Source organism: Rhincodon typus, chromosome 8, assembly GCF_021869965.1.
Source record: "Rhincodon typus isolate 14 chromosome 8, sRhiTyp1.1, whole genome shotgun sequence".
Taxonomy (NCBI): domain Eukaryota; kingdom Metazoa; phylum Chordata; class Chondrichthyes; order Orectolobiformes; family Rhincodontidae; genus Rhincodon; species Rhincodon typus.
The window spans coordinates 75179742-75194720 of record NC_063339.1 but is presented as its reverse complement, the minus strand read 5'-3'; positions in this window follow the sequence as shown (position 1 = coordinate 75194720).

Below are 14979 nucleotides of genomic sequence, written 5' to 3'. Positions count from 1 at the left end.
AACAGAATGGTTGTGAGCTGTTACTTCATTGGAAAGTGATTGAGCAAGCCAATGTTGCCAAAGGGATGTGACCAGTTCAAATTTATGAAAACTTACCTCCTCTTTCCAGGTTCTGTCCAGGGCAGAATGAAAACCGAAAGAACTGCGGACGCTGTAAATCAGGAACAAAAACAGAAGTTGCTGGAAAAGCTCAGCAGCTCTGGCAGCATCTGTGGAGAAACAAAAAAAATCAGAGTTAACGTTTCTGGTCTGGTGTTATTCCTCAGAGCCATTCTGTCCAGTCTCTCAGCACAGCCGACCCATTTTCAACTACTCGCAGTCCCCCATTATCACCTCTTCTTCCTTAAGTTGCTATCAACAGTCCCTTTGTCTGCTTCCCCTAATTTTTTTTTCCTTTTTCTGGTCTCTGTTTTTATCTATCTGTGTCACCACCACCAACCACCCCACCCCACCACACCCTCTGCCGTCTTCAGCACACCACCATTTCCTTAATGCCTCCAGTTCAGCCAAAAGGTCACTGGATTTGAAACATTAACTCTCGCTTTCTCTCCGCAGACGCTGCCAGACCTAGTGCATTTCTCCAGCGCTGGATCAAGATGGCGTCGGAGTAGGGCTCCTGAGTCTGCTTTGGCCGCTTTTCTTGCGTTTTTATTTCTTTTCGTCTCTCTCTTTTTCCTGGTTTTTCACTCTCTCTATGCCTTCTTGGCTTACCTCTTGTCCTGAGCTCAGATGGCGTCTGTGGTGATGAAAGCTTACCACAGACTATGAGCGGGCCCAGCACAGGCCTCAAATGAGTGCTTGTTACTTTGCTGGGACCTGGCATCAGAATTGGCAGCTGCGACATGGGTGGAGGTGATGTTGGCGAAGGGGGACCATTGGCGAATGGTGGCGTTTGAGGATCGGTGACCTTGTCATTGGTTGTAGATGCTGGCTAAGTGGTGGAGGAAAGCAACATTGATGGGGAGGGCCCAGCGTTGGTGCCGGAGAATTGGCCCAGCAGTGAGAGGTGGTGTCTGAGGATCAGCGACTTAATTATTAAATTACTCAAAGTGTCGCTGAATCCTGGCAACCAATGAAAGCCTTATACTGTATTTTATTGTATTCTTACTATAAAATACACATGATTACAAAAGATAATATGGAATAAGGGATAGCAAGAGCTGCTGATGCTGGAGTCTGAGATAACACAGTGTGTTGCTGGAGGAACACAACAGGCCAGGCAGCATCAGAGGAGCAGGGAAGTTGACGTTTCGGGTCTGGACCCTTCTTCAGAAATGGGGGAGGGGAAGGGTGCTCTGAAATAAATAGAGAAAGGGGGAGGCGGTGATAGAAGGTGGATAGAGGAGCAGATAGGTGGAGAGAAGACGGACAGGTCAAGGAGGCGGGGATGAAGCCAGTAAAGGTGAGTATCGGTAGGAAGTGGGGATGGGGCTTGGTCAATCAGGTGGGAGGAGCGGATAGGTGGGAGAAAAGACGGACAGGCCAAGGAGGCGGAGACGAAAGAGGGGGATGCTGGTCTTGAGATGAGGTCGGGGTTGGGGAGATTTTGAAGCTTGTGAAGTCCACGTTGAGACCATTGGGATGCAGGGTTGCCAAGCGGAACGTGAGGTGCTGTTTCCTCCAGCCTTCGGGTGGCATCGTTGTGGCACTGGAGGAGGCCCAGGATGGACATGTCGTCCAAGGAGTGGGAGGGGGAGTTGAAGTGGTTCACAACTGGGAGGTGCAGTCGTTTGTCCGATGCCGATCTGCCCGACGCCGACATCGCTCCACCTGCCGCCTCCACAGCCAGCAGCTCCAGAGGAGGCAGCAACACTCAGCCCTGCCGAGTCTTCACTATCCCCCCAGAACTCCCCCTCACTGAGGGCGAATGGTCAGTCCTCAGTAAAGGGCTCACCTTTGTCCCCCTCCACCCGAACATCAACGAATACAACTCACGCTTGGACGTTGAACAGTTTTTCTGCCGCCTCCACCTTCGCGCTTACTTCTTTAATCGTGAGCCTAACCCTCCCTCTACTGACCCCTTCTCCCGCCTCCAGCACAACCCTTCCTCCTGGACACCACCCCAAGGCCTCCTACCCTCCCTCGACCTCTTCATCTCCAACTGCCGTCGAGACATCGATTGCCTCAACCTCTCCACCCCCTCACCCACATCAACCTCTCCCCCACGGAACATGCAGCCCTCCGCTCCCTCCGCTCCAACCCTAATCTCACTATAAAACCCACGGATAAGGTGGGGGGAACACAGTTGTAGTATGGCGCACTGACCTCTACATTGCTGAGGCCAGGCACCAACCCTCCGACACCACCTCCTACCTCCCCCTTGATCGTGACCCCACCCCTGACCACCAAAACATCATCTCCCAAACCATCCACAAACTCCCACCCACAGCCTCCAACCTCATTGTTCCCCAACCCCGCACCCTAATCTCCTTCCCAAATTCCACAAACTTGACTGTCCCAGCCGACCCATTGTCTCTGCCTGCTCCTGCCCCACCAAACTTATCTCCACTTATCTCGACTCCATTTTCTCCCCCGGTCCAAGAACTCCCCACCTACATCCATGACACCACCCACGCCCTCCACCTCCTCCAAGACTTCCAATTCCCTGGAACCCAACACCTCATCTTCACTATGGACGTCCAGTCCCTGTATACTTGCATTCCCCATACAGATGGCCTAAAGGCCCTCCGCTTCTTCCTGTCCCACAGGCCCGACCAGTCCCCCTCTACTGACACCCTTGTCCGCTTAGCTGAACTCGTCCTCACCCTTAACAACTTCTCCTTCAACTCCTCCCACTTCCTACAGACAAAAGGGGTGGCCAAGGGTACCACATGGGCCCAAGCTATGCCTGCCTCGTTGTAGGATACATGGAACAGTCCCTCTTCCAAAGCTACACTGGCCCTATTCCCCACCTCTTCCTCCGTTATATCGATGACTGTATCGGTGCCGCCTCATGCTCCCACAAGGAGCTTGAACAGTTCATCCACTTTACTAACACCTTCCACCCCAACTTGGACCATCTCTGATACCTCTCTCCTTCCTGGACCTCTCTGTCTCCATCTCTGGTAACCACCTGGAAACTGATATCTATTTCAAGCCCACTGACTCCCACAGCTACCTAGAATACACCTCCTCCCACCCACCTTCCTGCAAGAATGCCATCCCCTACTCACAATTTCTCCGCCTCCGCCGCATCTGCTCCCGAGATGAAGCATTCCACTCCTGGATATCCCTGATATCTTTGTTTTTCAAGGACTGCAAATTCCCCTCCACAGTGGTCAAAAACGCCCTTGACTGTGTCTCTCGCATTTCCCGCAACTCATCCCTCACACCCGCTCCCCGCAATAACAACCGAAACAGAATTCCCCCCTCATCCTCACGTACCACCCCACCAAGCTCCGGATCCAACGCATCATCCTCCAACACTTCTGCCACCTGCAATCTGACTCCACTACCAAGGATATATTTCCTTCCCCACCCTTATCTGCTTTCCGGAGGGACCGCTCTCTCCGTGACTCCCTCGTCTGCTCCACACTCCCCACTAGATCCACCACACCCGGCACTTTTCCCTGCATCTGCAGGAAGTGCTACACCTGCCCCTACACCTCCCCTCTCACCCCCATCCCAGGCCCTAAGAAAACTTTCCACATTAAACAGATGTTCACCTGCACATCTGCTAATGTGGTATACTGTACTGTTCCTGATGTGGCCTCCTCTACATCGGGGAAACCAAGCGGAGGCTTGGGGACCGCTTTGTGGAACACCTACACTCGGTTCATGACAAACGACTGCACCTCCCAGTCGCTAACCACTTCAACTCCCCCTCCCACTCATTGGACAACATGTCCATCCTGGGCCTCCTCCAGTGCCACAATGATGCCACTTGAAGGCTGGAGGAACAGCACCTCATATTCCGCTTGGGAACCCTGCAGCCCAATGGTCTCAATGTGGACTTCACAAGCTTCAAAATCTCCCCAACCCCGACCTCATCCCAAGACCAGCCCAACTTGTCCCCGCCTCCTTGACCTGTCCTTCTTCCCTCCCACCTACCCACCCCTCCCTCCTCACTGACCACCCCCATCCCAACTCCTTACCTACATTCACCTTTACTGGCTTTATCCCTGCCTCCTTGACCTGCCCGTCTCCTCTCCACCTCTCTGCTCCTCTATCCACCTTCTACCATCACCTCCCCCTCTCTCTATTTATTTCAGAGCCCCCTTCCCCTCCCCCATTTCTGAAGAAGAGTTCAGACCCGAAACGTCAGCTTTCCTGCTCCTCTGATGCTGCCTGGCCTGCTGTGTTCATCCAGCTCTACACCTTGTATGGAATAAGGATTCCTTTTAGTCTCTTCCAACTCTGTTGTTTTGCCCTTTGCCTCACCCGATCCTGTATAGAGCCGTCTCAAAAACATACTGTTTCCACAGTGTGGAGTATGGAGAAGGAATAAGAGACAACAAGAAGCTAAAGGAAAAGCAGACAATATGCAACACCACAAATAGGATAGGTACAAAAACAGTGGAGGGTGACAAGTGAGATAGCAAAAAGTTACAAAATATGGTTAATATGGAAAGAAACTTGCCAAGGGATCTCAAAATCGGCACCAATGTTTTGGTTTTACGAAGAGCTGGTCAGAAACAACGTGGGCCACTTGAGACCTGATATGGTCACTAGCAAAAGAAAATAGTGGACGCGTTGGGTTTTGGCTGGATTTATGTCTGGGGTTGTGGGGGCAGGGGCGTGGTTCCAGTTGACTCCATTAGGAGTAAATGTAGGTCATGAGGCCACCTGACCCGGTGCTGGGACCCAGAGAGCCATTTTGGATGTGTCAGCCAGCCGTATCCAATTAAGGGAGGTCACCGAGCATCGGGAGGTCAACAGCTCCAGCGCTGAAACTGCAGAAGGTAGGCCAGAGATAGAGTGGGGCTTCCCTTAAGGTGGATCACCCTCTGAACAGCTTTTACAGATGTCTAAAAACCAAAGAGCTGCCAGTGACAGGCACTCCGCTGGTCACCTGTGTCTGCTGGCGGGAGGCATTGTGACCTTGCTGAAAGAGGCAATGCCATCGCTCCCCCTGGTCTGCTCCCCTTGGCCCTGTTTCACCCCTAATGCTGACTAGAAGCTTCCAGTCAATGTGTGCGTATAGCAGTCAACTCAATGTCTGTTGACTGGGAGTCTTTAGAATTCCTCATTAGGGACAGTGAGGCTGAACACTGTGTAAATTTTCAGCTGATCAGAGAGGGTAGGATTTGTAAAGGCCGGGCTGAACCCTGTTTCGAGGGGGTGCAGTTTAGGCACCCAGATTGCGAAAGTCAAACTATGGGGAGAGATTACGCAGTCGAATTCCCTGGAATATTGAAGGTCAAGGGGTGACTTGACACAAATTTTCAAGATGTTAAGCAGAACCAGTAGATGGGAGAAACTACTTCCACTCGTTGAAGAGTCTCACTGTGAAAGCCAAACCTTTAGGCAGCGAAATTAGAGAAGACTTCTACTCCTAGAAAAGGTGAGAAAAGTTTAGAACTTTCTCCTTCAAATGCTAGATGCCAGAACAATGTTTAATTTTAAACTTGTCATTGATGGATGGTCGTGAATCAATAGTAAGAGGTGAGGCAACATGCGCATGTAGGCCTCGAAACAATTTCTACCATGATCTGATTGATTGATGGAAGAGTTTTGAGGGGCTGAATGGCCTACTCTTGCTGCTGCTTTCCAACACTGTCAAGAGTTTTGAGTTTATATCCTTCTTGTTCTGGTGCCTAGCTGCCTGTTTTCTGCAGCCTTTCTCATTGACATGTGACACAGGCAGCCATTTTGTGGATTTTGGACAGAATTCATTAAGTGGGAAAGGAGTTTTCCTGAACCCAGATTAGCGCTTGCTGTTACTGCATATTAAGCCACATGGAAAGATTTTTTGTTTCATTTCAGATTTCCAGCAGCCGCAGTTCTTTCTTTTCATTTTGTTTTGAAAGATGGCCGTTGTTTCACCCGGAGGTTAAAGGGGCCACAAACTTCTTTATCGAGAGCTTGCACTCTCCAAATGGTCCTTGTGACCTCCACATATCAGGGGAGAAGGTTGAGGATGTGCCGCTTATTACTGAGCCATGAATACTGTAAAGAACTCGATGACACACACTTTCAGCCCATGTCGTCGAAAACTCTCTCCATGCAACGCTTCAAGTCTGACAGCAAGGCCTGTCAAAAGATCGCCAATTCTAAAGCAGATTCGGGAAAGTCCAAAGTAGAAGTGACGAGACAAACAAACAGAAAGTGAGCGTCGCATCCTCTTTCGTATGCCCTCAGCACAGTCTGTGGCTAACACTTTTCAGCCACACGATTGTGTCCTTCCCAACCTCACTGTGTGACTCATGTGTTCGAAAAATATGCCCTTGTCAACATTCCTCAGATAGATGTGACCTCATCACTAGGGTGAGAAGCAGAGGGGATGTGTGTGTGCGTTTGTGTGTGTGTCTGTGTGTATGTGTGTGTCTGTGTATGCGTCTGAGTGCGTCTGTGTATATGTGTGTGAGTGTGTGTGTGTCTGTTTGACTGTATGTATCTCAGTGTGTGTGTGTCTGTTTGTGTATATGTGTGTCTGCGTGTATGTCTGTGTGAGCACTGTAGGTGTTAATACAGTTGGAAGGAAATAAGCCTTATCTATTCTAGCATTTCCTGCTCAAGAGTTGAAACAGTGCCTGTCTTTTCTCAGCACGGTGAAAGCCGGGACTGATTCTCTTTCCTGGGATCATATTTGCTGCAGTCTGTCCTTAAAACCAAACTCTATCCTAATTCGCAAAACACCAAAACCGGTCATTTCCCTACAGCATTCTATCAGACACGAAACACCTAGTATTGTATACCAGAGCGCTATGTAATATATTGCTATCAGGTCCCATAACACTGCATCTGGTACATCAGATCCTAAACCACTACCTCACACTGAAAAGGTCCAAACAGGATATGTACCAATTGGTAGGATGTGCTCTATGAGCAATCTCACTGTTTGTCATTTCGTGTCATACCCATACACCATATATGGTGGCACAGTGGTTAGCACTGCTGCCTCACAGCGCCAGGGGGCCTGGGTTTGATTCCAGCCTTGGGTGACTGTCTGTGTGGAGTTTGCATGTTCTCCCCCTGTCTGTGTGGGCTTCCCTCCGGGTGCTCCGGTTTTCTCCCGCAGTCCAAACATGTGCAAATTAGTGGATTGGCCGTGCTAAGCGGCCAGTGGTGTTCAGGATTAGCCATGGGAAATATAGAGTAGGATGCTCTGTGGAGGGTTGGTGTTGTCTTGTTGGGCCGAATGGCCTGCTCCCACACTGTAGGGATTCTAGGGTGTGGGCTCTGTTTATGCTGGAAGCAGACGAGGCCCATAAGGAGGTGGGTGGCTGGTGAACTAACTTCCGTGATCCCATTCCCATGGAAAAGCACTTGGCCCACGAGGTGGTCAGGCTCCTGAGGAGCTGTGTTGATCAAACAGGGATCAGCCTTGGCCTTTTCACCTTCCTCGAGGTGATGGTGGGGGTGGGGTACCTCAGTCACTGGAGGTGAGCTCTTAGCGATACTGGCACTCCTTGGCAAACCTGCAGGGCCCCCTCCTTGCCTCCCTGGGTGAGCGTGCAGCCTCACACTTGTCCCTCCTCTTGTGCTGCATTTGTTCACGTGAGCCTGTTTACTGTTGGATGCTCAATTAGCGAGGACTCAAAAACAAATTGTGAAAGTGAGTACTGCAAACTGGTTTTAAAAAAAAATTGCCGCTTAAACCTGTTGCATTTGTAGAAACTAGTGCTACCCCTGCCCAGCTCCCAGATATAAGTCAATTTGTCAATAAGAAGGGGGCATCATTTTCAAACTGAAAGGCAGGTGGTATAGAGGGGATGTGAGGGAAACCTTTTCACCCAGAGGGTGGTGGGTGCCTGGGAGGGTAGTTGAGGTGGGAAATCCCACAGCATTTAAAAAATACCAGGATGCACACTTTTAAGTGTGATAACATGCAAGGCTATGGGCCTAGTGAGGAAAAATGGGGCTAATGCAGATAGTTGCATATTTATGTTGGCTCAGACACGATTGGCTGAACGGCTCGTTCTGAACTGTATGATTTTCGGACAATGTACTATATCGCCAAGCCCACAACTACGGTGTCTGACTCTCTCTGGTGTTTTATTAAAGTAGTTAAAATAGTATATTTGTTTAGTCAAAATTGTCTCTGGTAGAATCCCTACAGTTTGTTAGTAGGCCATTCAGCCTATGGAGTCCACATCAAACCTATAACCCCACCCATCTCCCTATGACCCCGCATTTCCTATGGCTAACCCTCCTAACCTACACATCCCTGAACACTATGGGCAATTTAGCGTGGCCAATCCACCTAACCTGCACATCTTCGGACTGTGGGAGGAAGCCTATACAGACACGGGGAGAATGTGCAAACTCCATACAGACTGTCGCCCGAGGCTAGAATCGAACCCAGATCCCCGGCGCTGTGAGACAGCAGTGCCAACTGCTTGGTTACTTACTTTGTATTGCGCAGTATTCTTCTCTGAAACTGGAAGGCCTATGATGGACCCTCCAGCTTTGAGACACTGCCCAAGCCTGACTCCTTGTCAACTGAGGGGCATCCCCATGTGAAAATCTTGGCAGTTTTCATCAGAGTCAGGTTCCAGGACAGGTTCTGAATACAGTTGTGACTGCGCTCCCCACCCCCCTCCCCTCCCCCATTCCCCAGCTTCATGGGGAACGTACACTAAGATATCAGATGGCTGGACACTGCGCGACTCTTTATATTAAGTTCTTCAACAGGTAACGTACTGTTTATTTTCCACGTTGCGTCTGAAGGTGCTTAACAGCAGGAGTGTCGTAGGGGAATGTTTTCAGGAACGAGAAACAGTCATTCAGTTCTGAGGAAGGGTCACTGGACCCAAAAGGTTAACTCTGACTTTTCTCCGCAGATGCTGCCAGGCCTGCTGACCTTTTCTGGCAACTTCTGCTTTTGTTTCAGTCCCTCAGGCCTGCTCCAATGAAACCGTGGCTGCTCTGTATCGTAACTCCACCTGCCCACCTCAGTTTCATAATCCCTGATGACCCACCTCAACAGAAGAAAAACTAGCAATTTCCATTTTAAAATGTTCAATTTTCAAAAGTCCAAAGTCGCATGAGTTTTCTGAACAGAGTGTGCCAGATTTGCGCAATTCCTTCTCTGCAAAGAGATCCCCTCTAGTCGGCTTCATTCTAGATTTAAGATCATCCTCCCCCAACCCTGGACTCTCCCCATCAGCTAAAATTGGCCCACCCTGTCATCTAATCGTCTTAAACGCTTCAATTAGATCACGATTTAATCCTCCATATTCAATATTCAAGGGGAATGGAGGAATTAGCCTCTGGTATGCTTTGGTTTCATGTGAGGCTGACTTTCTAGAGGCATCTCACTGCCCAGGCATGTAGAGGGCAACCTCAAATTTGGCATGCCCTCAGAGGCTTCGAAAAGAAAAAATAAACCACAGAGAGAAAAAAAAACCCGAAACATATCATAACAGACACTTCTCACAAAGATGCCTTTGCAGCTCGATACAGGGAGTCAATTGAAGCAATTCTTAAGAAGACTTGAGTTACTCTGATGGCTCTTTATTAAGTCACATGTACCAGGCTGACCCCCACAACCCCCCCAGTTTGACCTCTTCCTCGGTGCTGAGTTGACCAAATTTCCCTTTGCTAATGGCGGCCTATTGGGGCTCAGTGCCTCCTGACTCTGGAAAAAGGATTCGTTGGGCAACTCAAGCTCTTTTCTTCTTCAGGGAAAGAAAAATCCTTTAGAAGTCTTTTTTTTGTTTTTGTCAGCTGGTCACCGCTTGTCTTCTGGCAAAAGTGGCCGTGGGGCCTTGGAGTGGTTTTAACCGACCAAACAGTTCACTTCCAGAGGGCAGTGGAGGATCATCGGGCGTTCGGCGTCACCTACAGACCAAACTGGAAAAACAGCTTCCCGTCCCTTCAAAAACCGACAGCAACTTTTCGATATGTTTGCTGCGCCCCAGCCTCACTTTATAAACGCTGAGTTACTCTTGCGGGCGAAATTATACATTTGCAGGCCGCCGCGGTGGGATTTGAACCCATGTCCTTGGGCAATCACGAGCTTTCCAAACCCGTAACCCTGATCATTTTCTCTATCACGCCCACTCCCAACCGTCCCAGGCATGCTCTGATGCTGACCACCCAATATGGAGAGGATAGGGGAGGATGAAGAAGGGGGTAGAGACGGTGTTGCAGTTCGTGCCAGCATTTCCGATCTAACTCCAAAAATGCCATTTGGATTTCCTGATTCCAGGGAGTCCGATTGAAAGGCATGGGTGTTTGGATACCGGGTCTCGCTGTGACGCTACCAGTCATAGAAATGCCTTGTGGCCGGTTAGCGAGAGAGATCTTGGGTGAAATGTTGCAGGATCCATATTTTGCTACTTGACGTGGAGCCTGAAGCTTTGGAACTAATGGAAGAAAATGGCTGTGGAGGGCGATGGATTCAGTCAAACATTTTTACTTGTGGAAACACAGCTTCCAGAAAGCTTCAAACTTCCTGAAGGCACTAGGGGTCACTTGAGTTCTTTTTGAAGCAGCTGCTTTCACTCAAGTTTTACTGCAACGACATGACACCATCAATCTGCTTTCTACAGGGGATGGTTGGCGTACAGTTAGATTGACCACAGTCTCCTTGGGGAGGGAGGCAAGGGGCTAATGATAGTGGAAGTGCAACAGGCCAATCTATGAATCACACTTGGGAAGGAAGCTCTGTAATCTATCAAGAATTTCACTGGATTCTTCTGTGTTAAAGACATCCCTGTGACACGGATGTGGTTAATAGTACACTGAGTAATCCGAAACAGCTGTGACTGTAGAGACAACGATGGAAACCTAGCTTAGTACCCACCATCCCTGATTGCGACCAACAATGTCGAGAAAGCTCGAGGAGTCACCTCCACCAGTGAAATTGCTAACCGCCCTCGCAGTAAAAGAGCCAGCCACAGTCTCTCAGGCCCCTTCTGAAACCTCCAGATCGCAAATCCCCACAATCTCCAAAGTACCAAACGTGGAGGGGGAAGGGTCCACTCAAGAGTATACCCTCAGTGGGGTTCTTTATGTTATTGATGTTGTGTCGAGGTTGTACAGGACGTTGGTGAGGACTCTTCTGGAGTACTGTGTCCAGTTCTGGTTGAGCTGTTCTGGGAAGGATATCTCTAAGCTGGAAAGGGTTCAGAAGACATTTACCAGGATGTTGCCTGGAATGGAGGGTTTGAGTTATAAGGAGAGGCTGGATAGGCTGGGCTTTTTTTTTCCCTGGAGTATAGGAGGTTGAGGAGTGACCTTATAGAAGACCTTTACAAAATTGTGAGGGGCTACAGATAAGGTGAATGGCAGGTGTCTTTTTCCCTAGCGTGGGGGATTTCAAGACTGGTGGCATATTTTTAAGGTGAGAGGAGAAAGGTTTTAAAAAGACCTTTTTACACAGAGAATGTTTTGTCAGTGGAATGATCTTCCAGTTACAATGTTTAAAAGGCATTTGGATAAGTTCATGAATAGGAACATTTTGGAGGGATATGGGTCAGCTGCAGGTAGGTGGGACTAGTTTAGTTTGGGATCATGGTCAGCATGGACTGGTTGGACTGAAGGGTCCGTTTCTTTGTTGTGATGACTCTATCTCACTCATACCTGAATAGGACTGTTCGAACAGAGTAATCTTTTCTCCTGATTCACTCCAACTGTGCAGTGATTCCCTTCCTCAACCTCAGTCCCTCCAAAAGCTGTCGGTTCATTTCTGCCCTCTGATTTGCCCTGACTGTCTTTTTTTTCCCCTTCTTGTTTGCCCCCCATGTGTGCTAAGCTGTCAAGGAGTCAGGGTTCTTGAACCAAAACTAACTTGATATGCGTTGGAGACGGTGGAATTTATATGCAGCCTTCCGTCCCAAAATGCTTTGCAGAAAATAGTGTTTTTTTTTGCGTTCCCACTGTTGCAACGTAGAGAGTGATTTAACCAATTTGCACCAGCAAGCTCCAGTGAGCAACAATGTGATAATAATTGGATCACCAGTTTGTGTCATATTGACTAAGCAATGAATATCAACCTGCTGGGAGAACCCTTAGTGCTCTCTTTCAAGATAGTGTCCTGGAATCTTTGACATCCACCTGAGAGGCCTTGATTCAATGTTCCCTTTGAAAGATGACACTGCCAACAGCATAGCTGGAGCTCAGTTTAGCTCAGTTGCTTTGCAAAGTAGTGTGATACCAACAGCATGGGTTCAATTCCCATCACTGACTGAGATGACCATGACGGAGTCTCTTTCTCAACCTCCTGCCTCACCTGAGGTGTCATGGTGTTCAGATTAAACTGCCACCAGTTTTTTCACTCCAATGAGAGAACAGACATAACTCTCTCAGTACTGAATGTCAACTGGAGATTTTGTGTTTGGATCTCTGGAATAGGAGGTCGCGGGTTGCTTATCCCTGCATAAGAACATCCGCAAAACAAAGCCCATCTCTGAAGAAGGGTCTTGACCCAAAATGTCAGCTTTCCTGCTCCTCTGATGCTGCCTGGCCTGCTGTGTTGCTCCAGCTCCACACCGTGTTATCTCAGACTCCAGCATCGGCAGTTCTTACTATCTCTGATAGAACATGCACTGTTTACACTCTATGGAGAGCTAGGAACTGCAAAAGAGGCTTTGGAGCCTCTCTACAGTCCAGACACACACATGATATGAAGATGTGCATTAATACCAATGAAGACCATTCACCTCCAGGACTTGCCTTCAGAAAAAAAGATGGAATGTGAGATAAAACCCAAAAGGGTAAGTGTAAAAAAGAACAACAGGAAGAGACAGAGTGAAGGTTAGGTGAATATATTCCTCACAGATGTACATTCCCTTTCAATTCTAGCAGATCAAACAGAGGAAATTAAACTTTAATTTCTCTCATTGGTTTGTTAGACGTCAAGCTCTTAAAACCCTTAAACTCCATCTGATTCTTTTCTAATTCAATGGACAATGCAAAAACGTCCAAAATTTGTCTCTATCTGACAACCTCAGCTGGGGGGGGGGGAGCGGGGAATGACAAGGATGGTCACGTCTGAAGCAGAAGTGCTGGTGTTGTGACAGTGAGAGCTGTTCTTTCTGAGACTGAGCTTCAGGATTGGCTGGAAATAGAAATAGCAAGTGGTTGACAAATATTCAAGGCAGCTCCTGTTTCTGAGAATTTCAAATTATTGCAATAGGAGAAAGGGTGTGAATCAGTCAGGAGGGAAGCTTACATTCAGGAGGGCCTTTTCTGCTCAGTACTGAATTCCAGCCCCCTCCATTCTGGCTGTTCAAATGCCTTAACCAACCATGTGGGAGTCACTAATTTAAGGAGTAATTGAAAATAATCATGGAGGGCAGATAAGGTCCATTTTAGAGTCATGACATAATTTAAATTTAATTTAAACATGAAAATAGTACATGTAAGTTGCCAGCAAGAATTTAAGAAAATAGTCTTCTGAGGATTGCACTGATTAACAAACCATCTACTGTAGGTTAGAAAATGAAGCATAATTACTTGTCCTCGCGGTTTCAACAGAAGTCTTTCTCGATTTCCAAAATACTATTATTATCTCGTAGTCAATGAGTTTCAAAGGGTAGGTTTATGTCAGAAGGGTTTTTGACTGACATTTTTGAGAGGCTATTAAAGGATTAGTTGTGAGTTGAGAATATATATTTGGTTATTTGTATTAGAGCTTAACCACTGGAGAAGATTTAAAAAACTTTGAACGGATTTCCTGAATGAGAGTCTTTTTTTCTTCAATATCAAGTGGTTAAGAGCAGTATCATTAAAGTTTACTTTTCTCATCTCCAAATGGGTCCCGAGGTTTTCTCATGTGAATGACTGAGTGAGGGGTGTGTGAGGACATGTGGTTTGTGTGGAGCATGCGTTGGATGAGAGGTTGTAGGGGGGTCAGGTTTAGAAAATATCCAGAGGTCATGTCACACTTGGTCTGGTCTGGGAATGCTTGACATTGACGGTAGATGAAACCTTCTCCAAATTATAACTGGAAACCAAAAGGTATAGTTGGTACCATGGCTTACTTAAGATTAATTAAACTGTGCTCTGGATGGATGTGTCTCATCCAGCACCTGTGAACTGTGTTTTCTAGCATCAGGCTTCCATACCTAATTATATATAGCTCAGGACCTGAAGCACTGTTAACATTTTTCAATACCTCACCTTCAATCGGATGTTGGTGCATTGGACAGGATTCAAAGGAACATTTTAGTCTAATCTGTTACTGGAAGCTCTGTACATGTGTCATACTGTTTAGCCCATATATGCAGTGTCTCAACATCAGGCCCTGTTCATAGTCAGTGCACACTGGGAATGGCTCCTGTATAATCCAGCCAAACAGCGACATATCCTTTAACAGCATGAGTGGTAGACGTGTGCTGCAATTCTCGAACATCTCCCCCAGCTCTGGAACCGCAGGGTGAATTTTACAGAGCTGTAAGGTTCTTACCTCTCACCATCCCTATGCCTTAATCGAAATGCATTATCTGCTGACAGCATGCACTGAGATGCCAGGTCCGAAGATCTACAATTACTGCTCTGTAATTGTAAGAGAAAGTGCAAACAAATTCCCATTATCCAATAATTGTGCGGTGGTGGTGGGGAAAATGTCCTCATTAAAAGTGGCTCCCATTTGAGACAATGATTATCTATCTCCCTGGGCTGGGGGGCGGTGACATGTTCTGTGCACAGGTGGACAATGTGTGGACACTAAATAACAACAGTGGAATCTCTTCGCTTCCATCCTCCTTTGGCCTGCTCCAGTGAGGCCTTACAGAGCAGGCCCCAAGCTGGTTATTATTCCAGTCATTATGGAAGTAAAGAGTGATCGAATATCCTGTGATTGTTCTTCCAAGAGCAGAGAAGATTTAAGATAGCAGCGTTCACAATTCTGAAGGGCTTTGAGGGAGT